Consider the following 26,930-nt stretch of genomic DNA (forward strand, 5'->3'; position numbering starts at 1 on the left):
GTTACGTATAGGCTTAGGCTTGTTGCTCTTCCGAGAAGGATCGATCTGAACCTGCTAAAAGTCTCATGTGTCGCACTTGTTCATAGCGAGATGCAGCCTTTTTCCTACTTCTCTCTCGTACGGTCAGATCCCGCTTCGCAGGGGAAATAGGACATGGGAACTGTCTTCCTCCGCCCCAAAACCAACAGTTGATCCGTGCTTTGCGGAGGCGGAGGTTACTCTTCCCTTCCCGCTGAAGCATATACATCCGGGGCTCACGGTGGTTGGTGAATTTGCTGCAGCATATAAGGAAAAGATGTCAATAAGAATGGGGCTCTGCTGCGGTCGGCGATAAACTAGGTTAGAATAGCCTAACCTAATCCGCTATAATTTAGTTGAAATATGTTAGGAATACTAGTGTTTTCGTCCGGTTTATATGAAAATATTTCGATAATTCGATTCACATGTAATTTGTCCGGTTTCTTAAAAGGGCGGTGCTACGCGTCGACCGGCGAATAATCTGAAAATATCCGCCGACTCTGCAGCCGTTGGATGGAGTGTCGAGTAACCGTCTGATCTGTGCAACAAGCTCAATGTTGCGCTTCATCTCTATGAGACACCGATCTTGTTGCAATATTCCGGAGCCGTTTTTTTCCTTTAATTTCTGCAACAGAAGCCTTGTTGCACTCGAGCTTTTGCGACAAGGACATTGTTACAAAACTTTTTCGAACCATTTTTTCCTCCTATATCTACAACATGAGCCTTGTTGCACTCGGACTTTTGAAACAACAACTTTGTTGTAGAAATTTTCCAGATCATTTTGTCGTTTGCTCTCTATAACAGGAGCTATATTTCATAGAGCCTTTTGCAACAAGAGTCTTGTTGCAAAACTCTTTTCCTAAAGCGGGAAGGAGAGCGCGGCCATGGATGGGGAAGCAAGTGCAACCATGATGAGCGACATGAGCACGGTTGCCGGGGGTGGCTTCGATGCATCACGAGCACTAGCAGAGTCGTCATTCGCCGCCGCCGCCGTTTGCAACAGCATCGTTGTTATAGAAAACTTGTTGCGGGAAACTGAACTCCAGGAGGCGGCAGTTATGGCTGCCTATGTTGTGCTTCCTGGGACGGCAGACGTGGCTTGAGGTCTTGTTCCAGATGCGGCGGCGGAGAAACTTGCGCAGATGAGAGAGAGAGAGAGAGAGAGAGAGAGAGAGAGAGAGAGAGAGAGAGTACTAGGGAAAACCCTATAGGCAGATCCTTAACATTAGCGCGGGGGTGGGACAGCACACTACTACAAATTAGTAGTAGGGCAGGTATAGAACCTGCGCTACAGGTACAAAATAGTAGTCATTATAACCTTAGTCTCTTCAACCTTTTGACCGCGCCCCACAACACAACAAGCACACCAACGATGGCACATACAGAGAGGATACCTAGCGGCGCTACAATGGAGTTCGGCATGCATCAAGTAGAGACCCACGCGAGGGAGACGGATCTCTCAGTGGTGTACACCATCCGCCCGGTAGTGGTGGAGGACTACATCAACACCGTGGAGAACTTGCTAGCTCGGGACAAGTACAAAGTGGTCGGCATCGACCTCCATTACGCAGGCGGTCATCCCGGGATAGATTAGAAGGTTGCCGTTGCCCAGTTGTGCGTGCGCCATCATGTTCTCATCTACCACTACTGCATGGCCACAAAACCTTGTGACTGCTTCGCCAGGTTTGTCAACAGCACCGACTACAAGTTCTCTACGGTGGAAACCACCAACGATGTAAAAGCGCTCAAGGTTACGGGCTTGTCCTGCAAGAACCTTGTCGAAATCCGTGGCCACTACAAGGTCTTGGGCAGCATGAAGGACACCCTGGTTGAACTTGCATCGGCCATCAATCGACCCCTACTATGAAAAGATGAAAGAGGATGCCAAAAGATAAAATCATGTATCCTGGCACAGGGCTTGGACGCAGAAATTGGATGAAGCTCACCTCAAGTTCGCTGCCAAGAATGTGCACACATGCTACAAGATGCAAATGCGGATTGTTGACATGAGGAAGTGCCTCCTTCCCTTAATCGACGAGGGATCGAGCCACCAACAAAGCAGTGGCGGCAAGCGTCACAAGAAGAAGTAGATTATGATCATATGACCATTTATCCTAGTTAATTATGCGTGTAATTGTTTACTTTGGTGTGTGCAAATGTCATGTGTGTACTAACCACCTATGTAATTGGATGTTTAATTTGGTTATGCAATCATGTCCTTATAAGTATATATGTTGTTGTTCTGTATGCAATCATATCGCACACGGACCGTACTAGGGAACCCGTCGGTGATGAATTCATTAATCGCTGACAATTGTATACCAGCAAGCGTTTGTCCACAACACACACGGCTTATTAGCAGCAATCGTCTATGTTATTATCGGTCTTCGTGCACATTTCTAATTAAGCTGAAGGCTTGGGCGCAGACATGGGCTTGGATGAAGTAGCTGCAGTCCTTATGGCATCCCCCATAAGTTTCTGAGTCTTTGCAGGAGGTGCGACATGCTCTTCCTCCTCATCTTCTTCATCATCACTCTTTCTCATGGAAGGTCTTCCAAGCACCTTTGTAGTGGTTGTTATCAGTCTCTTTTTCTTCTTCTCTTCTTCAACAACCTCATCATCTTCAGATTCCAAAGTGAACTTCATGGTTTCCTGGGTTGGAACCTTTCTGGGTTTTGACATTGGAGCTCTTTTTGCTGGAGCTTTCCTCTGAGCACTTGGCTTTGTGGCAGCAGCAGCAGCTGATACGTCTCCAACATATCTATAATTTTTTATTGTTCCATGCTATTATATTTTCTATCTTGGATGTTTTATATGCATTTATATGTTATTTTATATGATTTTTGGGACTAACCTATTAACCTAGAGCCCAGTGCCAGTTTCTATTTTTTTCCTTGTTTTTGAGTTCCACAGAAAAGGAATATCAAACGGAGTCCAATTGACCTGAAAATTTACGGTGATTATTTATGGACCAGAAGAAGCCCACGGAGCATCGGAGATGCACCAGAGGACTCCCGAGGCCACCACAAGGGTGGGTGGCGCGCCTTACCCCCTGGGTGTGCCCTCCTATATTGTGGCTGCCTCGTGGACCACCCTGACTTGTTCCCGACGCCAACACCTCTTATGTATCCCCAAACTTTCAGAACAGAACCTAGGTCGGGAGTTTCATCGCTGCAAGCCTCTGTATCTACGAAAAACCAATCGGGAGCTTGTTTCGGCACCCTGCCGGAGGGGGGATCCATCACCGGTGTCCATCTTCATCATCCCGGTGCTCTCCATGACGAGGAGGGAGTAGTTCACCCTCGGGGCTGAGGGTTGTTGGAAATATGCCCTAGAGGCAATGATAAATTAGTTATTATTATTATATTTCCTTGTTCATGATAATCGTTTATTGTCCATGCTATAATTGTATTGAAAGGAAACTCAGATACATGTGTGGATACATAGACAACACCATGTCCCTAGTAAGCTTCTAGTTGACTAGCTCGTTGATCAACAGATGGTTACGGTTTCCTGACCATGGACATTGGATGTCGTTGATAATGGTATCACATCATTAGGAGAATGATGTGATGGACAAGACCCAATCCTAAGCCTAGCACAAAGATCGTAGTTCATATGCTAAAGCTTTTCTAATGTCAAGTATCATTTCCTTAGGCCATGAGATTGTGCAACTCCCGGATACCGTAGGAATGCTTTGGGTGTACCAAACGTCACAACGTAATTGGGTGGCTATAAAGGTGCACTACAGGTATCTCCCAAAGTGTTTGTTGGGTTGGCACGAATCGAGACTGGGATTTGTCACTCCGTGTAAACAGAGAGGTATCTCTGGGCCCACTCGGTAGGACATCATCATAATGTGCACAATGTGACCAAGGGGTTAATCACAGGATCATGCATTACGGAACGAGTAAAGTGACTTGCCGGTAACGAGATTGAACGAGGTATTGGGATACCGACGACGAATCTTGGGCAAGTAACGTACCGATTGACAAAGGGAATTGTATACGGGATTGCTTGAATCCTCGACATTGTGGTTCATCCGATGAGATCATCGTGGAACATGTGGGAGCCAACATGGGTATCCAGATCCCGCTGTTGGTTATTGGCTGAGAGATGTCTCGGTCATGTCTGCATGGTTCCGAACCCATAGGGTCTACACACTTAAGGTTCAGTGACGCTAGAGTTGTTATGGGAAATAGTATGTGGTTACCGATGGTAGTTCGGAGTCCCGGATGAGATCCGGACGTGACGAGGAGCTCCGGAATGGTCCGGAGGTGAAGATCGGTATATTGGACGAAGGGTATTGGAGTCCCGGAATTGTTCCGGGGGTACCAGGTGATAACCAGCGCCGAAAGGGGTTTCGGAGGGGCCCACCTGCATGGGGGACCCACATGTACGTGGGTAGTGGGGGCAAGGCCCCACACCCCTGGTCAAGGCGCACCAAGATCCCCCTTAGAAGGAATAAGATCATATCCGAAGGGATAAGATCAAGATCCCTAAAAGGGGGGGATAACAGTCGGTGGGGAAGGAAATGATGGGATTTCTTTCCTCCCACCTTTGCCAACGCCCAATGGACTTGGAGGGCAAGAAACCAGCCCCCTCCACCCTATATATAGTGGGGAGGTGCATGGGAGCTTCACGCTTGCCCCTGGCGCAGCCCTCTCCCTCCCCAACACCTCCTCCTCCTCCTCCGTAGTGCTTGGCGAAGCCCTGCCGAAGAACTGCAAGCTCCACCACCACGCCGTCATGCTGCCGGAGCTCTCCCTCAACTTCTCCTCTCCCTTTGCTGGATCAAGAAGGAGGAGACGTCCCCGGGCTGTACGTGTGTTGAACGCGGAGGTGCCGTCCGTTCGGCACTAGGATCTCCCGCGATTTGAATAGCTGTGAGTACGACTCCTTCATCCGCGTTCTTGCAACGCTTCCGTATCGCGATCTTCAAGGGTAACAAGATGCACTCCCCTCTGTCTCGTTGCTAGTCACTCCATAGATTGATCTTGGTGATGCGTAGAAAATTTTGAATTTCTGCTACGTTCCCCAACAGTGGCATCATGAGCTAGGTCTATGCGTAGTTTCTATGCACGAGTAGAACACAAGTTGTTGTGGGCGTCAATTTTGTCAATTTACTTGCCACTACTAGTCTTATCTTGATTCGGCGACATCGTGGGATGAAGCGGCCCGGACCGACCTTACACGTACGCTTACGTGAGACAGGTTCCACCGACTGACATGCACTGAAACGTTCTTGCTAGAAACCCATAGCAGCCACGTAAAACATGCAAACAACAATTAGAGGACGTCTAACTTGTTTTTGCAGGGTATGCTATGTGATGTGATATGGCCAAGAAGAATGTGATGAATGATATGTGATGTATGAGATTGATCATGTTCTTGTAATAGGAATCACGACTTGCATGTCGATGAGTATGACACTACTAGAAAAACCGCTACTAATGGCGCACCTAATTTGGCCATTAATGGCGCATCACTGGTGCGCCATTACTAGCACGCCATTAGTAATTTTTACTAATGGCGCACCAGTGGTGCGCCATTAGTATCTGGTATACTAATGGCGCACCACTGGTGCGCCATTAGTATAGGCTACGGTGCGCCATTAGTATGCCTCCCAGGGGCCATGTATACCCAGGTGCTTTGGCATACTAATGGCGCACGACACGAGATGCGCCATTAGTAACCGCGGCATACTAATGGCGCACTGCCCAGTGATGCGCCATTAGTATGCTTTGTCATACTAATGGCGCACTGTCATGTGATGCGCCATTAGTATGAATATTAGGTTTTTTTATTTTTTATTTTCTGTTTTTTGCACAGGTTACAAAATGTATAATTTGACAAAATATAGACAGCACACATCAACAACAGATTCATCGAATACAATAGAAGATTAGTCTTTGAATACAATTCATCATATTAGTCTCCGAATACAATTCATCATATTAGTCTCCGAATTGAAAAGACCGAACAAAGATAGAACATTATATTACAAGTCTCGAGACCGCGAGTAGCGAGTTTGTCTTCACATTACAAGTCGATATCGATCATCTAAACTACCATCACATAGAAGAGAGCTGCGGTCATCACGATGAGCATCATCACGATGAAACTCGTCTTCATCCGGTTCCTCCAACGCTCCCTCCCCTCTCCCGCTAGATAGCGGGCGTATCTAGATTCGGCCTCGGCCCTAGTGGTGTACCCTTTGTAACTGTTACCGCTGAATCGGTGAACCTGTCTCCGACACTCCTCCCAGTCATCGTAGACTCCGGGAACCTTACCCTTGTACACGACATACGTCGGCATCGCTATGCACTAGCCAAACGAAACGTTAGTACCAATTCACAGACAATACATAAGCAATATATAAGTATGCAACAGAACGATCGGAAGAGAAAAGCAAGACATTAATAGCATCGATTACATCTAAGTTGAACGACTCTCGAAACCAAAGAGACATACTACAAGTTCATTAAAGTTTAATTACAACATGAGCCAATCGATGTTTCAGAACTAGACACAGCATCACTGCTTTCGACTCGACTCAAGGGACCGGAGCGTGGATGAAGCCGCCGTCTATCGTGGGAGTCATGAAATAACGGTCGTTGTCAGCCTGCATTTGTAGCATTGTGTCGATGTCACTGTTGGACGGTTGATTGTTGAGGTAGAACTGCCCCGAGGTACGAAGGACATCTTGATGGATGATTTCCGCAAACTCCGACTGGATGCGAAAGAATTCTTGTCGGAGGTCCGCGTCCTGGATTGCCGACACGCTCTTTGCCCAATCTTTGAGTTTACTCGGTAGCAGAAGTTGATGATGGTCCCGTACGATCGCCCGCATGTGATGGATGGCGTAGTAGGCACCCTTCTGACCGCCAGGCGGCTGCTTGACGCAGCAGAACGTCGTATTGTGGGAGAACACGTGCTTGCCGTACTTACGAATAGGCCTGGTGAAGGTGCCTCCAGATTTGGCGTAGCCGGGGAGAACATCATCAAGAACCTTCTTGACATTTGTGTAGTCTACGTTCGACTGACGGTCCGGGTCGAAATACGTGGCCATGGAATATTTGGGGCTTAGGAGGATGAGCGTGCAACGTGTGTCACTGCAGAAAACACGGAATGTTAAAAGAAAAACGATCGAAATGTAAGAATTCATATGTTACGGGCCGGTTGAGGGGAGGACTTACTCGGGAAAGTAAGGCACGAGGAAGTTATCCTTATCTTGGTTTGCCAGAATGACGCCTTCGAGGTAAGAACTCGCGACTTGCCGGTCCCCAGCGCTGCCCAAGATCTTGGCACGCATGTAGAAGGGGTCGACTATCACGATGTCCGGGGTCTTGTCGCGAATGATCCGCATCTCCATACTCAGCGAAAATAGCCGAACGAAGGTGTAGTGCAGCGGATGAAGGTTCAACATAGCGTGGATGTCATCAAAACGCAGGACGATCGTACGCCCGATGGAGTTATCCACAAAGCCCTTGCCCTCTGGCACCTTGGCCGCGAAAACTGGGTATGCCACATCCTTCTCCCTGAGACGCCGCTTCTCCAAAGAAAGAACACTGTCATGCAGACTCCGCATAGCACCGGTTGCAGCATTGAGCATATTTGTCGGTAGCATCGCCCTACCCGCCACATGCACCCTCCTCGAGATATCCTGCGGTGAAGGTGGCCCGTCCTGAGCACGGATCGTACTCTGTGCCGGCTGGCTCGCACCCTTCTTAGTCTTTCTTTTGCGTGCCTTCTTCTTCTCCTGTAATGGGACCGAGTTTTGCTCACAGACCGCCTTCTTGAGTGTGTTGGGGCTGATAATATTTCGCACCTCGCCTATCTGAGGCTCGGTGAAGTCGGCAGCTGGAGGCGTCTCCTGAGAGCTGAACGCCAGACGGCGCCTGTTGCAACTTGGCTTCTCCGCGGTACGAGCTAGATCGCACACGTCTTTTGTTGGGTTTGGTTCTTGAGAAGGAGGCCCCATGAAGTCGCCATCGTACCCATGATCGCCAAAGTACTGATCGACGTTGCCAAATGTATCATCGTCGTCGTCGTCGTTCTGATCCTGTGCCATATGCATGTTTGGATCCAGTGGCATAGGGATGTCCGGCACTGTTGCGGCGGTCTTGCCATGGGGCCGACTTGGCGCCGGCACGACTGGCGGTGTTGTCTTTGGGGTGGTGTCCCCCGCCCCCAAACGAATCTGGCTCTTCGGCCAAAGCAGGGGCCAGCTCAAGCATGCGCTGAGGGTCATCACGTCATCATCGTCGGCCCCGACGGGTCGAATCGGCGGTAACAACTCGTCGCAGCCTGGCAGCACCCGAACCAGTTGAACCCTAAACAAGTTGGGTGGCATCTGGGTACCGTGGAACAAGGGGTTGCCCGGTTGAACTATTTTGCCCTTGGCGACATCGACCAACTCGTTGTTCACGAAGTGGAGGAGAGTGCACGGAACGTCGGCGGCGCCCTGCGAAAACATGTAGGGCGTCAGGGATGCCCAGTCAAAGGCAAGGAGATGAAGTCCTCGGCCGAGAGAGGCTTAATTAGTTACCGTGATGATGGCGTCGAGCTCGGCTAATGTAGAGGCACCGCCAACGGCGGGCGTGCAGTTGACGGAGGGGCCGCTTGCTGCAGAGGTGCCGGCCGGCGTACACCCGGGTGCATTAAGCTCCCGTGCCGGCGTCGGAGACACCAATGCCGCCTCCGCCGGAGGCACCAATGGCCCCGCCATCGCATTATGCGAGTTGCTAGCCGTGAAGCTAGGAATCGGGGGCGGCCCCTGTTGGCCGCCCGCAATCCACGCACTCAACCCCGAGATCAAGGTAGGCACAATGGCGGTGATCGTCGCTCCGAGTCGTTGTTCCACTTGCTCTTGGACAATCTCCGGAATCCGCGCCACCTGTGCCTTGAGTTCTTGAACCTCTCGCGCCTGGCTTTCCGAGCTGGTCTTTTTCTCCTTCCGCACACCAGCGGTATAGTATGACCCCCATTTTGTCGACAAGCCTTTGCCGGCCACACGACCAGCTGACGTCGGCTTACTGAGCTTATCCTTGTTCTTCATTACATTCAACCCCCTATTTAGAGTGGTGTCCCAAGGGTTGCTCTTAGTCGACCCCGCGCTACTGCTTTCAGTCGCCTGCGGAAGGAATGTGAACCATTTAGAAATTTGGCTTCATTAATTAGAATGCAACCATATGGAGCTAATTACGCGGGGGTGTATTCCTTACCAGAACAAGCTCAAGCTGCCTGGTCTTCGGATCCGTGGTAAGCTCCTTTGTTTTCGGGTCCTTCTTGTACCGGGCCCTGACAAAGTTCCTGGTCTGCTTGTCACCGTATTTATCGAAGAGGGGCGGTAGGCCTTGCTCGGCACGGTCCGCCTCCTCCTTGTCCCATATAGGCTCCGCCACTCTGTAACCGCCGGGACCGAGTGTGTGTTCCCCTATGTTCAGCTCCCGCATTTGTTTCCCCCACTCACTTGATTGGGAGTTTGCGGTGCTCGAGCAATTGATCTTGAAGTCGTTGTAGTCATCTTCGGTGATCGAAGGATTTTTCTCCTTGATCTTCTGATAACTCTCACCTTTCTCGATCATTCTTTTCACATTGCTTTTCCAAGTAGACAGGGCCTTGCTCATCTTCGTGAGGGCAACATTGTTCACTTTATTCCCTTTGAGGCTTGTGTTTGCAAATTCAGCGGGGAACTTGTATCGTTCGTGCAGCTTCGTGAAGAGGAGGTTGCGCAAATTCCCTCTGTCAGGATGCCTCAGGTTCTCGGTGTTGATCGAGACGGTGCTCCGGACAATGCACCCGAGCTGAAGCGAGTACCCCTTGACTATTCGTTCGGGCGCCGTTGGATTCCCGTTGGAGTCCACTTCAGTAACTTCCTCCTTGAGGGTGCGGAGCACGGTCGGGCGCCGGTCCTTCCGTTGCCTCTTCGGTTGGCTGCCATCTGTGCGTGCGCCGCCATCATCAGTGGTGGCATCCTCGGCGGCACCATCAGTGGTGGCATCAGTGTGGTCATCCTCGGCGGCACCATCAGTGGTCTCAGGATCGGTGGGGAAGGCGGCGGCCTCATACAAGTGAGGTTGTTCCTCCATCTCCTGGGACAGCTCCCAGAATGCCTTGCCGCCCGAACCCCCGGCCTCATCGTTGTGGGCCATGTTTCTCTCTAAATAGAAACAAAGCTTGGTCAAAAAGTTGGTTATTGTCAACGAACAAGATCATGGTCTCATCATTTAGGGTTTGTCGACACCGAGGCATCCTAAAATCTAAGCTTTTATCATTGAGGGTTTTTCGACGCCGAGGCACCCTAAAAGCCTAAGCTTTCATCATTTCGGTTTTTATCGACACCGAGGCACCCTAAAAGCCATGCATTAGTCACAAGTACGCCGGGGCACTTGATCCTACTTAATTAACTACTACGATACCCCGGCCCATGCATTAGTCACAAGTACCCCATATGTCCTATTTTTAGCAAAGTCATGCTAAAATTCACGGAAAATTTCAGCATGACCTTTGCTGAAAATAGGACATATGGAGTACCCGAATTTGCCGGAACGGAAGTTAATCGACATTCCGGCAAACTCAAGGGCCTCTCGGGGTACCTGCAAAATCATTATCCCAGGTGGACATGGATGCAATGTCACATGTCACATGGATCCCACACCCACAGGAGCTGGTGAAGCTTCATGTGTATTTCACGAAAACCAGCCTGACTAAAGAGCTTTATGTAGAAAACAAATCACTCCACCAGCTCACACAGGATCATCCCTCTAAGCAATTACTCAAAATGGGCACTAGCTGCAAAATGAACATTTTACAATCTGAACTTTTTTGTAACTGATGTTTTTTGTAACCCCTAATCCCATAATGTCACATACCTGACGTTTATGGGAGAAGTATGTCACATACCTGACAAATACTCCCTCCATCCCATAATGCAAGACATTTCGACACACTGTCAAAAAAATGTATCACATTACAGGACGGAGGAGCATTGGTCACAACCTCTTTAATCTCTCTCGTCTACTTTTTCTAAAACCTAACAGAGTGCATCCTAAACTTAGGAAAAAACAAAGGCACAAATAATTCTGCAAGACATTACAAATAATTCAAGAATTTGAGAATAATCAGAGGAAATTAATCAACTTGTAAACTGATAAAGAATAATATATTGAGAATATCGACTCGACACGCTTTTGACAAAATCATCAGAGGTGCATTGCTTATAGGAAGTTATTAATACAGAACAAGAAACCAAAATCTTCCTCCTCTCATGCTGCCGTTACAAATAATGTCATTGTCCAACAGGTTCTGAGTTTTAGAACAATCAAGCCAATGCCAATAGGAACAAATAGATTTTAGCTACTAGAAACACGATAGTCACGGGCTTGTCCTGAACCTTAACAACAGTACAAAAACTCCATGCCATGGACAACCGCACTTCTGAAGATGCAAAAATGTAACGCAATGTTCCACATGAGCAGAGAACAGCAGCTCGACGTTGACTGAATTAGAAAAATTTTCTTTTGGGCTTAGATTATCATTTGCATCAGATTCAGTGACATTAACAGAGAGCAACATTAAAACAACCATTCATGCTTCTGGTCATAAGAATTTGGATTTTATACTCTACTAGCTAAACACAGATGCAAGATCCAGTAGTTCAAGAGTTGAAACAACAAACCATAAAGAGTTCAGGAATCAGTAGTCTACGAATTGTGATTTGATTAAATGGCAGCTGCTGAGCCGACACCAATCATCTCTGAAATAAGTACACACCACTCACACTGTTTGTGCACTGCTGCCATTGTATGAAAATCAGTTGTCTTAACCAGTACAACAATTTCTCTCAACCAATATTGCTTTTTAATTGCATTATCACGTCAAAGACATTATACCGGAGCAGATGCAGGTGAGCATATACAAAACAGAAACTTGAAGTATAGAAAAACTATAATATCATTCATATTTTTTATCCCTCGGTGATTACTATTAGCGATGCTATTTTCATACAAAGTATAGAGCACAAAGACGCTGACAACTTGTTCTGAACCTTGCACAGGCTGACAACGGCTCTAGCTAGCACAGGAAATGGCCATGATCTTGTTCTTGGAACGAATTTATTCACTGATGAATCACCATGAATCTCCATAATCCATCGAACCCTAGCCTAGTTTACCGAAAAAAATCAATCTGGCCATGACAGGGGACGAACCAGCCGCATACCTTGCTGCGAGAGCTGGAATCGACGATGTCGACGACAGGTTGAGGACGAGGATGGCCGCCTTTTCCGCTCGTTCGCACGCCGGCCGCGCTTTCGCTCCCTGGTTCGAGGCGGCGGGGCGACGGACGGTGGTGTCGGGGCGGCGGGGCGACGGTGGTGTCGGGGCGGTGGGGCGACGGTGGTGTCGGGGCGGTGTCGAGGGCGGCAGGGCGACGGTGGCGTCGGGGCGGGGTCGAGGGCGGCGGGGCAACGGTGGTGTCGGGGCGGCGTCGAGGGCGGCGGGGCGACGGTGGCGTTGGGGCGGGGTCGAGGGCGGCGGGGCGACGGTGGTGTCGGGGCGGCGCTGGGGCGGCGGGGCGACGGTGGCGTCGAGGGCGGCGGGGCGACGGTGGTGTCGGGGCGGGGCGACGGTGGTGTCGGGGCGGGGCGACGGTGGCGTCGGGAGAGGAGATCGGGGAAGGGGATCACGGGCGAGGGCGAGGGAGAGAGAGGGGATCGGTACGAAGTAGGGGCGCCACAATACTAATGGCGCACCAGGGTGAGGTGCGCCATTAGTATTTTTTTTATTTCTGCTCGAGCCAACAGTTATCTACCACCTGACCTGATACATGTCAAGTCTTCTCTACTAGCTCGACTGGTCAGCAGCTAGTTCTCACACCAGGAGGTCCTGGGTTTGATTCCCAGGCTCCACAATTTTTTATGCATTTAAAATGCTGTTTGATACTTATTTGTGTTTAAATATGTTCAAACTTGTTTAAATCATAACAGTAATATTTTTTTTATAAGACAGTAATATTTTTTTTTAAATATCATCAAACAGTTGAGTAGAGGAGGGGTGCGGGGGGTCGGCGGCGGCGGTTGAGTAGGGGAGGGGTGCGGGGGGTCGGCGATGGCGGTTGAGTAGGGGAGGGGTGCGGGGGTCGGCGGCGGCGGTTGAGTAGGGGAGGGGTGCGGGGGGTCGGTGGCGGCGGTTGAGTAGGGGAATCGAGAGGGTGCGGGCGGTCGGCGGCGGCGGCCGATGGACCGGATCTGGGGTGCGGGGGGTCGGCGGCGGCGGTTGAGTAGGGGAATCGAGAGGGTGCGGGCGGTCGGCGGCGGCGGCCGGTGGACCGGATCTGGCGAGGTGGGATAGCGATCGAGATGGAGGAGGATTGAGATCGAGTGTCCATGAAATTAAAAAATATTCATGATAGTTCAAAAAGTGCCCATGAAATATTATCGAGAAATGAAGTCTACGATTTAAATACAATCGATCTTAGCTAGCTATTTGTTCACAATCTTCTTGCCCTTCTTTTTCGCAAATGGAGTTCTTCTATGGAACGGACGTCCTTTAGGTAGGGTGGTCCTGCTTCTTCTTGTGGTGTATGCTGCTACTTCATCATCGTCGTCATGTTCGATCCTCAGGTCGCCGTACTTGTCGAAGTCTTGCTCATTGGCTACTCCATCCATTCCGATGATCTTCCTTTTGCCTCTCCTCACGACAACACGACTGGGCTTTGGCGGGTCGGTAATGAAGAAGCATTGGTCCACTTGGGAAGCCAGTACCCATGGCTCATTTTTCGCGGTGACGTTTGCGCCCGCGGTCTTGGATTTGGCTTCGGGTATAACCATGGTGGTGAAATACCGGTCTTCTTTTATGACGTTCTTTGCCCATCTGACATGGAACATCGGGACCTTCTCTCCAGCGTAGCTCAGCTCCCAGATCTCCTCGATCCTTCCGTAGTATCTGTCCTTGTCGTTACCGGTGTAGGATTCCATCGTTACCCCGGAGTTCTGATAACCATCGCTCTTCATGTCCTTGGCCTCGGTGTAGAATGTGTAGCCGTTGATATCGTACGCCTCATAGGTCATCAGGTTGTGCTCGACGCCCTGTGACAAGGCGAATATGAGTTGTTCTTCCGCGGAAGAATCCTCATGTAAAGGGTACGACAGAAGCTTCTGCTTGAACCAACGCGTGAAACATGAGTTGTGCTCTTTGAGTATATCTCCGTCCGTCCTCTGTTGGCCTCGCTCATTGTACGTCTTCTTAATAAAGGTTTTGTGCTCTACCACCCAAGGATCGACCACGTCTATGTGTTGTAGCGCGACTAGGTTTGCTCTTTCAAAGTCGGCGAGTCGACCCTCGAAGTCGACATGCATTTCGCGGCGACCCTCACGGTGACCCCATCCAGCGAGCCTGCCGAGGTGCCTGTTGACGGGCAGACCAACGGGGTTCTCGATGCCTAGATAATTCGTGCAGTAGGAGATGCACTCTTCGGTCAGAAAGCCCCTGGCTATGCTTCCCTCTAGACGTGACATGTTGCGAACGTATCCTTTGATGACACCATTCATCCTTTCGAACGGCATCATGCTGTGCAGGGACGTCGGCCCGAGTTGGATGATATCCTCCACTATATGGACCAGCAGATGCACCATAACGTCGAAGAATGCGGGCGGGAAGTACATCTCAAGCTCGCATAGTATCACCACGATCTCTTCCTGTAGCCTTCTGAGTTGCCTCACGCCAATCGACTTCCGAGAGATGACGTCGAAGAAGTTGCATAGGCCAAATAGCGTTTCACGGACGTGCGCGTCCATGATCCCACGGGTTGCAACTGGAAGTATCTGCGTCATCAGCACGTGACAGTCATGAGACTTCATCCCGCTGAACTTCTGCTTCGCTGGGTCTAGGTATCTGCTTATCTTCCCCGCGTAACCGTAAGGAAGTTTTACTCCTAGGAGGCAGGTGAAAAACTGCTCGATCTCCTCCTGACTTAGAGTGAAGCACGCGGGAGGGTAGTCATTTCCGGTCTTCTTGGCCTTTTTGCCTTTGCGACGACTTTCTGTGTCCTGCTTCGCCTCATCATCATCATCATCATCATCATCATCATATATAGCGTGAAGCTCCTGCCTGATGCCCATTGATTTCAAGTCTGCCCTTGCTTTCGGCCCATCTTTGGTCCTCTCTGGCATGTTGAGCAGGGTACCAAGCAGACTCTCGCACACGTTCTTCGTGATATGCATGACATCAAGGCTGTGAGGCACACGGTGGATCTTCCAGTACGGCAAGTCCCAGAAACCAGACCTCGTTTTCCATACCTTCAGCAGCGGCTCTGGCGCCTTTTGCTTCTTTCCCGGCAGTGGGCAGTCTTTCCAATTTTTCAACAGCTTGTCTATTTCCTCGCTGCTCCTCGTACATGGGCGTTTTCGGGGTTCGGTTTCACCATCGAACAGATCCTTGCGTTTCCTCCACGGGTCATCGTCGCGAAGCCACCTTCGATGTCCCATGAACACGGTTTTCGAAGACCCGGGATCTCTATCTAGCTGGCGATACGTTGTGTCATCCATGCACCTTACGCATCCAGAAAATCCATGGACTACCTGCCCCGCAAGATATCCGGAACCGAGATAGTCGTGCACCGTCGTGAGCAGTGCGGCTCTCATAGGGAAATATTCTTTCTCTGCGGCGTCCCACGTATTGGCTGGCGTTTTCCACAGCGTGTCAATCTCCTCTTTCAGCAGCCCCAGATACAGATTGATGTCGTTCCCTGGTTGTTTCCGCCCTTCAATTAGCATACTCATGTGAATGTACTTCCTCTTCATGCACAACCAGGGGGGAAGGTTGTACATCCACACGAACACAGGCCAGGTGCTATGTGTGCTTCTCTGGCTTCCAAACGGATTGACTCCATCGGTGCTCGCGCCCAGCACGATGTTCCTTCTATCGTTCCCAAATTCTGGGTATTCGAAGTTCAACGCTTGCCACTGGCTCGCATCCTTAGGGTGACTCAACATCTTGTCTTTTTTATCTATCTCCGGATCATTTGCGTCATCTTCTCGCTTCTTCTCCTCCCTATCCGCGTGCCAATGCAGGAGCTTTGCTACCTTAGGGTCCGCGAAATACCGCTGCAGACGAGGAGTGATCGGAAAGTACCACACCACTTTTCGAGGAGCTTTCTTCCTCTTCTTGTATCGAGTGACACCGCACACCGGACATATGGTAGACTCCGCGTGCTCGTCCCGATAAATGATGCAATTGTTCATGCACACATGGTATTTCACGTGTGGTAAATCCAGAGGACACACGATTTTCTTTGCCTCCTCCAAACTGGTCGGCCACTTGTTCCCCTTGGGAAGACGTTCGTGCCAGAATGACATGTTCTCGTCGAAGCATGCGTCGGTCATTTTGTGTTTTACCTTCATCTCCAGAGCCATGAGCGTTACTTTCAGGCGGGTATCCTCGGGCCTGCATCCTTCATACAATGGAGTAACCGCGTCTAACTCAAGTTGATCCATCTTGGCTTTCTCTCGGGCGGCAGCTCTTGCGTTATCCGTCTGCTTGAGAAGCAGCTCTTGAATATGAGGGTCCTGCACCCAGCCCATCGATGGTCCAGCTTCGTCTGCTCCGCCAGCATCATCATCATGTCCTGCATCTTCTTCTATATGATGACTGTGTACAGCATCACCGTCGTGATCATCTCCTGGGGATTCTTCGTCTTCTCGCCCGCCCGAGCAGCGGTGGTTGTCTTGCTGCCCTTCCTCATTTCTTGCCCGCCTCCCATGGACGACTTCGTAGTCATCTTCATCACCTTGCCACCGATAGCCATCCATGAAACCACGCAAGAGCAGGTGGTCCCGCACCTGCCCGGAATCCGGGTCCGCAATAAGGCTATTCAGCTTGCATCTTCGACACAGACATCTTATCTCCGTCTCGTTTTTTGAAGCATCTCGGCCTTCGCGGACCTCAAAAACCTATTCACGATGCCTTCGGTCATCGTGCGGACCATGGTCGCCTGCGGGGTAGAGCAAAACGATATTTTAGAACCAAGAAAAAATTTGGCATGACTTTCCCTAAAAATAGGACCAAAAAGAATGCTTAATGCCAAAATTCTCGCCGAAACGGAAATGAATCAACATTCCAGCAAAATATTGGCAACTATCGCATTTCAAATACCAGTACACCTCCAAACACAAACACATATGCAAAACCACAAACATATGCAACACCACGAACATACATAGATCTAGCTAGGCCATAAAAAGTGCATGTGCACATTGTTATAGGGAGAACAACATAAATATAGCTTCCGCCCTTACTTACCTAGCAAAACAAGGTAACTTAACCACTTAATTTGAATGAATTTATGGTGGAAATGAGGTGAAAAAGAGGAGGCACCCGAGACAAGGAGGAGGCGGTGGAGAGAATGAAGTGGGGAGAAAGTGAGTGTGGGAGGAGAGGCTGTCCAAAATATCTTGTTGCTGCCCACTTACTAATGGCGCACCAACCACAGATGCGCCATTAGTAATCCAGGTTACTAATGGCGCACCCCCTGGTGGTGCGCCATTAGTAGTTTTGCAAAAAAAAACATACTAATGGCGCACTACACCACGGTGCGCCATTACTAGTTTAAACTAGTAATGGCGCACCGCGTGCGAGTGCGCCATTAGTAGTTTTGCAAAAAAAGGAATAAAAATAATAAAAAAAAACAACATTAGTGGCGCACTCTCTGGCAGGTGCGCCATTACTAGTTATAACTAGTAATGGCGCACTTCCTGTGGATGCGCCATTAGTATGTTTGGACAGGCGCACTAGTTCAAAAAAAAATTTGATACTAATGGCGCACCGTGTGCCAGGTGCGCCATTAGTAGTTTCAACTCTAATGGCGCATCAGAAGGTGGTGCACCATTAGTATATACTAATGGCGCACCACTTGTCTGGTGCGCCATTAGTGTCAATCCCATCTATAGCCCTTTTTCTAGTAGTGTGACAACCGGCAGGAGCCATAGGAGTTGTCTTTATTTATTGTATGACCTGCGTGTCATTGAACAACGCCATGTAATTACTTTACTTTGTTGCTAACCGGTAGCCATAGTAGTAGAAGTAATAAGTTGGCGAGACAACTTCATGGAGACACGATGATGGAGATCATGATGATGGAGATCATGGTGTCATGCCGGTGACGATGATGATCATGGAGCCCCGAAGATGGAGATCAAAAGGAGCATAATATTGCCCATATCATGTCACTTTTTGATTGCATGTGATGTTTATCATGTTTATTCATCTTATTTGCTTAGAACGACGGTAGTAAATAAGATGGATCCCTCATTAAAATTTCAAGAAAGTGTTCCCCTAACTGTGCACTGTTGCGAAAGTTCATCGTTTCGAAGCACCACGTGATGATCGGGTGTGATAGATTCTTACGTTCACATACAACGGGTGTAAGCCAGATTTACACACGCGAAACACTTAGGTTAACTTGATGAGCCTAGCATGTACAGGCATGGCCTCGGAACACAAGAGACCGAAAGGTCGAGCATGAGTCGTATGGAGGATACGGTCAACATGAAGATGTTCACCGATGATGACTAGTCCGTCTCACGTGATGATCGGACACGGCCTAGTTGACTCGGATCATGTAATCACTTAGATGACTAGAGGGACGTCTATCTGAGTGGGAGTTCATGAGATGAACTTAATTATCCCGAACATAGTCAAAAGATCTTTGCAAATTATGTCGTAAGCTCGCGCTTTAGTTCCACTATTTAGATATGTTCCTAGAGAAAATATAGTTGAAAGTTGACAGTAGCGATTATGCGGACAGTAGAAAGCTTATGTCCTTAATGCACCGCTCAGTGTGCTGAACCCCAAATGTCGTCTGTGGATGTTGCGAACATCGGACATGCACGTTTTGATAACTACGTGATAGTTCAGTTAAACGGTTTAGAGTTGAGGCACCAAAGACGTTTTCAAAATGTCGCGGAACATATGAGATGTCTCGAGGGCTGAAATTGGGATTTCAGGCTCGTGCCCACGTCAAGAGGTATAAGACCTCCCACGATTTTCTTAGCCTACAAACTAAGGGAGAAAAAGCTCAATCGTTGAGCTTGTGCTCAGATTGTTTGAGTGCAACAATCACTTGAATCGAGTGGGAGTTGATCTTCCAAATGAGATAGTGATGTTTCTCCAAAGTCATTGCCACCAAGCTGCTAGAGCTTCGTGATGAACTATAACACATCAGGGATAGATATGATGATCCTTGAGGTATTCACGATGTTTGACACCGCGAAAGTAGAAATCAAGAAGGAGCATCAATTGTTGAAGGTTGGTGAAACCACTAGTTTCAAGAAGGGCAAGGGCAAGAAGGGATACTTCATGAAACGGCAAATCAGCTGCTGCTCTAGTGAAGAAACCCAAGGTTGAACCCAAACCCGAGACTAAGTGCTTCTGTAATAAGGGGAACAGCCACTGGAACGGGATTACCCTAGATACTTGGTAGATAAGAAGGCTGGCAAGGTCGATAGAAGTATATTGGATATACATCATGTTAATGTGTACTTTACTAGTACTCCTAGTAGCACCAGGGTATTAGATACCGGTTCGGTTGCTAAGTGTTAGTAACTCGAAATAAAAGCTACGGAATAAACGAAGACTAGCTAAAGGTGAGCTGATGATATGTGTTGGAAGTGCTTCCAAGGTTGATGTGATCAAGCATCGCACGCTCCCTCTACCATCGAGATTGGTGTTAAACCTAAATAATTGTTATTTGGTGTTTGCGTTGAGCATAGACATGATTGGATTATGTCTGTCGCAATACGGTTATTCATTTAAGGAGAATAATGGTTACTCTGTTTATTTGAATAATACCTTCAATGGTCTAGCACCTAAAAGGAATGGTTTATTGAATCTCGATCATAGTGATACACATTTTCATGCCAAAAAGGATATAAAATAATAATGATAGTACCACTTACTTGTGGCACTGCCATGTAAGTCATATTGGTGTAAAACGCATGATGAAGCTCCATGTTAATGGATCTTTGGACTCACTCGTTTTTGAAAAGTTTGAGACATGCAAACCATGTCTATTGGTGTATACGGATGAAGAAACTCCATGCAGATGGATCGTTTGGACTCACTTGATTTTGAATCACTTGAGATATGCAAATCATACCACATAGGCAAGATGACTGAAAAGCCTCGTTTTTCAGTAAGATGGAACAAGATAGCAACTTGTTGGAAGTAACACACTTTGATGTGTGCAGTCCAATGAGTGCTGAGGCATGCAGTGAATATCGTTATGTTCTGACTTCACAGATGATTCGAGTACATGTTGAATATATTTGCTTGATGAAACACAAGTCTGAATTATTGAATGGTTCAAGTAATTTCAGAGTGAAGTTGAAGATCATTGTGACAAGAGGATAAAATGTCTACTATATGATCATAGAGATGAGTATCTAAGTTATGAGCTTTGGCACGCAATTAAGATATTGTGGAAATGTTTCACAATTAATACCGCCTGGAACACCATAGTGTGATGGTGTGTCCGAACATCATAGTTGCACCCTATTAGATATGGTGCGTACCATGATGTCTCTTATTGAATTACCACTATCGTTCATGGGTTAGGCATTAGAGACAACCGCACTCACTTTAATAGGGAACCACGTAATTCCGTTGAGATGACACCGTGAGAACTATGGTTTAGAGAAACCTAAGTTGTCGTTTCTTAAAAGTTTGGGGCTGCGATGCTTATGTGAAAAAGTTTCATCATGATAAGCTCGAACCCAAAACGGATAAATACATCTTCATAGGATACCCAAAATGGTTGGGTATACCTCCTATCTCAGATCCGGAAGCAAAAGTAATTATTTCTAGAAACAGGTCCTTTCTCGAGGAAAAGTTTCTCTCGAAAGAATTGAGTGGGAGGATGGTGGAGACTTGATGAGGTTATTGAACCGTCACTTCAACTAGTGTGTAGCAGGGCACATGAAGTTGTTCCCGTGGCGCCTACACCAATTGAAGTAGAAACTTATGATAGTGATCATGAAGTTTCGGATCAAGTCACTACCGTACCTCGTAGGGTGACAAGGATGCGTACTACTTCAGAGTGGTACGCAATCCTGTCTTAGAGGTCATGTTGCTAGACAACAATGAACCTACGAGCTATGGAGAAGCGATGGTGGGCCCGGATTCCGACGAATGGCTCGAGGCCATAAAATCCGAGAAAGGACCCATGACTTTGGAAGAAATACATGATGGTCGTAAGGCCATTGGGTACAGATGCATTTTAAAAGGAAGACAGACAATGATGGTAAGAATCACCATTAAGAAAGCTCGACTTGTCGTTAAGATGTTTTCCTACAAGTTCAAGGAGTTGACTACGGTGAGGCTTTCTCACTCGTAGCGATGCTAAAAGTCTGTTGGAATTGGATTAGCAGTTACTGCATTATTTATGAAATCTTGCAGATAGAATGTCAAATAACCATTGTTTCCTCGACAGTTTTCTTGAGGAAAGGTTGTATGTGATACAACCAGAAGGTTTTGACAATCCTGAAGAACGCTAACAAATATACAAAACTCCAGCAATCCTTCTAAGGACTGGAGTAAGCATCTCGGAGTTGGAATGTACGCTTTGATGAGATAATCAAAGATTTTGGGTTTATACAAAAGTTTATGAGAAACTTGTATTTCCAAAGAAGTGAGTGGGAGCATTATAGAATTTCTGATGAGTATATGTTGTTGACATATTGTTGATCAGAAATGATGTAGAATTTCTGGAAAGCATATAGGGTTATTTGAAAGGTGTTTTTCAATAGAAAACCTGTATTAAGCTACTTGAACATTGAGCATCAAGATCTATGAGGATAGATAAAAAAACGCTTAATGGTACTTTCAAATGAGCACATACCTTGACATGATCTTGAAGGTGTTCAAGATGGATCAGTCAAAGAAGGAGTTCTTGACTGAGATGTAAGGTATGAAGTTAAGACTTAAAGCTCGACCACGGCAGAAAAGAGAGAAAGGACGAAGGTCGTCCCCTATGCCTTAGACGTAGGCTCTACAGTATGCTATGATGTGTACCGCACCTGATGCGTGCCTTGCTACATATCTGGCAAGAGGGTACAAAGGTGATCAAGGAGTGGATCACTAGATAGCGGTCAAAATTATCCTTAGAAGAATAAGGATATGTTTCTCGATTATGGAGGTGATAAAGAGTTCGGCGTAAAGGGTTACGTCGATGCAAGCTTTAACACCTATCCGAATGACTGTGAGTAGCAAACCGGATACATATTGTGGAGCAACCATTTGGAATAACTCCAAGTGGAGCGTGGAAGCAGCATTTACATTATGACCTAGAGATTTGCAAAGTACATACGGATCTGAATGTTGCAGACCCGTTGACTAAAATCTCTCTCACAAGCAAAACATGATCAAACCCCAGAACTCATTGAGACTTAATCACATGGTGATGTGAACTAGTTTAAGACACTAGTAAACTCTTTGGATATTGGTCACATGGCGATGTGACCTATCAGTGTTAATCACATGGTGATGTGAACTAGATTATTGACTCTAGTGCAAGTGGGAGACTGTTGGAAATATGCCCTAGAGGCAATGATAAATTAGTTATTATTATTATATTTCCTTGTTCATGATAATCATTTATTGTCCATGCTATAATTGTATTGAAAGGAAACTCAGATACATGTGTGGATACATAGACAACACCATGTCCCTAGTAAGCTTCTAGTTGACTAGCTCGTTGATCAATAGATGGTTACGGTTTCCTGACCATGGACATTGGATGTCGTTGATAACGGGATCACATCATTAGGAGAATGATGTGATGGACAAGACCCAATCCTAAGCCTAGCACAAAGATCGTAGTTCATATGCTAAAGCTTTTCTAATGTCAAGTATCATTTCCTTAGACCATGAGATTGTGCAACTCCCGGATACCGTAGGAATGCTTTGGGTGTACCAAACGTCACAACGTAACTGGGTGGCTATAAAGGTGCACTACAGGTATCTCCCAAAGTGTCGGTTGGGTTGGCACGAATCGAGACTGGGATTTGTCACTCCGTGTAAACAGAGAGGTATCTCTGGGCCCACTCGGTAGGACATCATCATAATGTGCACAATGTGACCAAGGGGTTGATCACGGGATGATGTGTTACAGAACGAGTAAAGAGACTTGCCAGTAACGAGATTGAACAAGGTATCGGCATACCGACGATCGAATCTCGGGCAAGTACAATATCGCTAGACAAAGGGAATTGTACGGGATTGCTTGAATCCTTGACATCGTGGTTCATCTGATGAGATCATCGTGGAACATGTGGGAGCCAACATGGGTATCCAGATCCTGCTGTTGGTTATTGGCCAGAGAGCTATCTCGGTCATGTCTGCATGATTCCCGAACCCGTAGGGTCTACACACTTAAGGTTCGGTGACGCTAGAGTTGTTATGGGAATTAGTGTGCAGTTACCGAATGTTGTTCGGAGTCCCGGATGAGATCCCGGACGTAACGAGGAGTTCCGGAATGGTCCGGAGGTAAAGATTTATATATGGGAAGTCCTATTTTGGCCACCGGAAAATGTTTGGGATTTTTCGGTATTGTATCGGGAAGGTTCTAGAAGGTTCCGGAGTGGGGCCCACCTGCATGGGGGGACCCACATGAACGTGGGTAGTGGGGGCAAGGCCCCACACCCCTGGTCAAGGCGCACCAAGATCCCCCCTTAGAAGGAATAAGATCATATCCCGAAGGGATAAGATCAAGATCCCTAAAAGGGGGGGATAACAGTCGGTGGGGAAGGAAATGATGGGATTTCTTTCCTCCCACCTTTGCCAACGCCCCAATGGACTTGGAGGGCAAGAAACCAGCCCCCTCCACCCCTATATATAGTGGGGAGGCGCATGGGAGCTTCACGCTTGCCCCTGGCGCAGCCCTCTCCCTCCCCAACACCTCCTCCTCCTCCGTAGTGCTTGGCGAAGCCCTGCCGAAGAACTGCAAGCTCCACCACCACGCCGTCGTGCTGCCGGAGCTCTCCCTCAACTTCTCCTCTCCCCTTGCTGGATGAAGAAGGAGGAGACGTCCCCGGGCTGTACGTGTGTTGAACGCGGAGGTGCCGTCCGTTCGGCACTAGGATCTCCGGTGATTTGGGTCACGATGAGTACGACTCCTTCAACCCCGTTCTCTTGAACGCTTTCGCTTAGCGATCTACAAGGGTATGTAGATGCACTCTCTGACTCCCCTCTCTCTTGTTGCTAGAATCTCCATAGATTGATCTTGGTGATGCGTAGAAAATTTTGAATTTCTGCTACGTTCCCCAACAAGGGTATGTACCAGTAGCTATGTGTTTGATCTCTCTCTATCTCTCGTGTTTTTAATTTGGCACGATCTTGATGTACCGCGAGCTTTGCTATTATAGTTGGATCTAATGATGTTTCTCTCCCTCTACCTTCTTGTAATGGATTGAGTTTTCCCTTCAAAGTTATCTTATCAGATTGAGTTTTTATGGATTTGAGAAAACTTGATGTATGTCTTGCATGTGCTTATCTGTGGTGACAATGGGATATTCACGTGATCCACTTGATGTATGTTTTGGTAATCAACTTGCGGGTTCTGTGACCTTGTGAACTTATGCGTAGGGGTTGGCACACATTTTCATCTTGACTCTCCGATAGAAACTTTGGGGCACTCTTTGAAGTTCTTTGTGTTGGTTTGAATAGATGAATCTAAGATTGTGTGATGCATATCGCATAATCAAACCCGCCCATACTTGTGGTGACATTGGAGTATCTAGGTGACATTAGGGTTTTGGTTGATGTGTGTCTTCAGGTGTTATTTTAGTACAAACTCGAGGGTTGTTTTTGACACTTATAGGAATAACTCAATAGATTGATCAGAAAGAATAACTTTGAGGTGGTTTCATACACTACAATAATCTCTTTTATTGTTCTCCGCTATTAGTGACTTTGGAGTGACTCTTTGTTGCACGTTGAGGGATTTTTATATGATTCAAATATGTTATCATTGTTGAGAGAACTTGCACTAGTGAAAGTATGAACCCTGGGCCTTGTTTCCAAGCATCACAATACCGTTTGTGCTCACTTGTATCATTAGTTACCTTGCTATTTATATATTTTCATACTACAAAACCCCCTATCTACCATCCATATTACACTTGTATCACCATCTCTTCACCGAACTAGTGCACCTATACAATTTATCATTGTATTGGGTGTGTTGGGGACACAAGAGACTCTTTGCTATTTGGTTGCAGGGTTGTTTGAGAGAGACCATCTTCATCCTATGCCTCCCATGGATTGATAAACCTTAGGTCATCCACTTGAGGGAAATTTGCTACTGTCCTACAAAACTCCGCGCTAGGAGGCCCAACACAAGTCTACAAGAAGAAGGTTGCGTAGTACTCCCTCCGTCCGAAAATACTTGTCATCAAAATGGATAAAAGGGGATGTATTTAGACGTATTTTAGTTCTAGATACATCTCTTTTCGTCCATTTTGATGACAAGTATTTCCGGACGGAGGGAGTAGACATCAGTAGCATACTCTTTCTTGAGCACCTTCTTCTTGGAAGTGGCCTCATCAGCAATGAAGTCTTCATCCTCACTGTTAGATGATCTCTTATTCTTAGACTTGGTTGCTGCCTTTGGCAAGTTGTTGGGAGTGCTTCTGCTACTCTCATAAAAACTGCTCTCGGGACTAGTACCTGCACTGAGACTTACCTGTCCCTCTGACTTGTTATGGCTATCATTGCCCTCTGACATTGCTGAAACTGGCCCTGTGAATAGTTGGGTATAAATAGAGTAGATGAGCATCACAAAGTGCAGCTTATTTTGCAAAAAAAAAGTTGAGTCAAAAACTTAACTTTAGTTTTCTGCAGAAAGCATTTTGGAGCTACCGATTTTACAAACTCGGTGATACCGAAGCAACTTTAGAATCTAAACACACATTTTCGGTCAGACCAAAATGCAGTTCGGTGACTCCAAGATGCTAGGGTTTCACAGAGAAAGTGATTTCGGTCGCACCGATCAGTACACTTCGGTCAGACCGAGTTGTACTTGTGCAATGGCCAGGGCCAATTGGTGTGACCGAGATCCTCAGATCGGTTGGTCCGAGATGAGTTTGGCGGAAACCTAACCCTAAGTTTTTGCATCAAGTCTATTCTAAGGAATTCTTTTGGTGGATAGATCAATCTCATACTTGGAAAGAACATATGCATTATACTTTGTACAAGAATCATAGTAAAGGAAAGTACAGAGGGTCAAATCCATACCCTAACTTGGTGGCGGATTTGCTACGGCGGCAACGGCGGTGAGAATCCCGTTGACGGTGGCGGACACCAGCGGTAGGAGGTCAGTGGCAATGACGGTGATCATCCGGAGACCGGGCGGCAGAGCTAGGAAGCATGGTCGAGTGTTTTGAAGGAGTTTCCAAAACTTCAGCCCGCGGTATATATACCCAGTCGGTGTGACATAGTGGAATGACTCGGTGACACCGAGATGCAAAACTGCTAGCAGTTATTACAACTCGGTGTGACCGAATGGTTCTAATTGGTTGCATCGAGATGAAACCTAGATCAACTTAATGATTTTGGTGAGAACGAGCAGGATGAGTTGGTCTGACCAAAAGGCATTAAGAGGTTTTGGAAGTTAAGCCCTTGACAGGTCGGTGGCTCTATGTGCTCCTCACCGGAGGGTCTGAATTCGACTTGTTCAAACTTTGTGATGTAGCATGAATAGAGTTTGAGACGAGCAAAAGTATAGATAGCTAGAGGGAGTACTTAGGCATTCTTGTCCATCCATTTGGCCAAAGAAAAACCAAACAAGCAAAACTATAAATGGATGTCCTTGAATGGAGAAAATTATGCATGTATGGGCCAAGGAGGACGCTGAAC

This window comes from Triticum aestivum, chromosome 2B (assembly GCF_018294505.1).
Source record: "Triticum aestivum cultivar Chinese Spring chromosome 2B, IWGSC CS RefSeq v2.1, whole genome shotgun sequence".
NCBI lineage: Eukaryota > Viridiplantae > Streptophyta > Magnoliopsida > Poales > Poaceae > Triticum > Triticum aestivum.